Source organism: Panicum hallii, chromosome 4, assembly GCF_002211085.1.
Source record: "Panicum hallii strain FIL2 chromosome 4, PHallii_v3.1, whole genome shotgun sequence".
Classification (NCBI taxonomy): domain Eukaryota; kingdom Viridiplantae; phylum Streptophyta; class Magnoliopsida; order Poales; family Poaceae; genus Panicum; species Panicum hallii.
In genome coordinates, this window is record NC_038045.1 from 40,024,592 (window position 1) to 40,026,300 (window position 1,709).

Sequence of the window (1,709 nt, forward strand, 5' to 3'; positions counted from 1 at the left end):
CGGACATGCATGAATTTTTTGCACACCCAGAGCTACGGGAGATATAAGCTTCTTCGCTTTATAAGTGCTGGTTGGTAGTTTGTTGGGTTTTGGTAGGAGTTGGGACAGAAAATTTAAAAGATCAGTGAAGCTAGTATCAGACCATCCGGCGCTAGCCTTCAACTTAAGAAGTTCAAGAACTGTACGCAGTGTAGTAAACTCTTTGTCACAGCCCTTTGATTCATCATATAAAGGTTCTTTTGAGGCACTTTCCAGACCCTCCAATTTAGGTAGATCTTTCTTCTGTGATCCCATAGAACTCAACATTTCTGGATCCATATGGCGCAACATGTCTTCGCAATCAAATTCTATAAAATCTTGATTGGCATCCACAGAATCCACTTTACCATCCTTTTTAGCTAACATTCCCACAGCACTTTCGTCATTACCAAGCACTTCACATGGATCCAGCTCACCATGTTCTGTCCATATCGTGTAATTGTTTTTGAACCCTCTTTTGAGCAGATGTGATTGGATTGCTCCTGTATCTCTCCAAGCTACCTTATTATCACAATCGATGCATGGGCACAATATCTCCTTACTTTTTCGCATATTCGCGTGCTTGTTGGCCGCTTCAATAAAGCTTCTGACATTTCGAATGTACGACGGATGTGGTCTTGGCACATTGTACATCCAACCTCGGTCCATTGCCTATCCCTATATTGATTAACATAAATTGAATTCAAGACCATATGACGATAGGTACATGACAGTGAAACAAGATCATATCGATAGGTACATGACAGAAGTCTGAATCTTCAAAATTCTATGTCATGAACTACAAAAACCCCTAATTAATTGAATTCGATCACTAAATCATGAACGAATGTGCATAAACAAAAGCAACAGACAAATTTGATGAGGATACCTTGCGGCTTGGGGTCGGTTCATCAGCTCGTGAACGCGCGGCGCTCTGCTCAGGGACAGCAGCTCGTACACGGCGCGACGCTCGGGGACGACGGCAGCTACTGGACGGCGCGACGCTCTGGGACGCGGCAGCTCGTGGACGTACGGCGTGGCGCTCTGGGCCGGCGGTGGCAGCTCGTGGATGCGAATCGGCGCTCGGGGCCCGCGGCGCCAGCCCGTGGATGGCGCGGCGCTCGGGCCGCGGCGCTCGTGGACGGCGGCGGCAGCTCATCCCACGTCGTGGCGCTCGGGGCAGGGACGGCGGCAGCTCACCAACGGCAGCCTTGGCGGCGCTGTTAGGCAACGGTAGAAACTCGAAAGGGTTCCTCTGCAACTCGATTCCAACCAGTTTATAATGTACACACACCACAAGCTGATATAAACCAAAATCCGCTTGAGATACACGGAAACCGCTTGTGATGTAGAACTTCACAAGCGCTTTCTCCTTGACGACCGCCTGTGATGTAGAACATCACAAGCGCTTCTTCCTTCACGACCGCTTGTGACGTAGAACATCACAAGCGCTTTTTCCTTCCCGACCGCTTGTGCAACCGCTTGTGATACGCTTTTCCTTCCCAACCGCTTTTTCCTTCCAGTCCGCTTGGGATAACTTTTTTCAATTTTTGGTCTTATGAAATTTCGTTTCAGAATAATCTGTGTGTGAACGTTGGATAAATCTTTTGGTACAATTTCTACATATCATATAGTGCATGAGTGTCGCTGCATAGAATTTTCATGAATTTTCGAGTTCGGTAACTATTTAA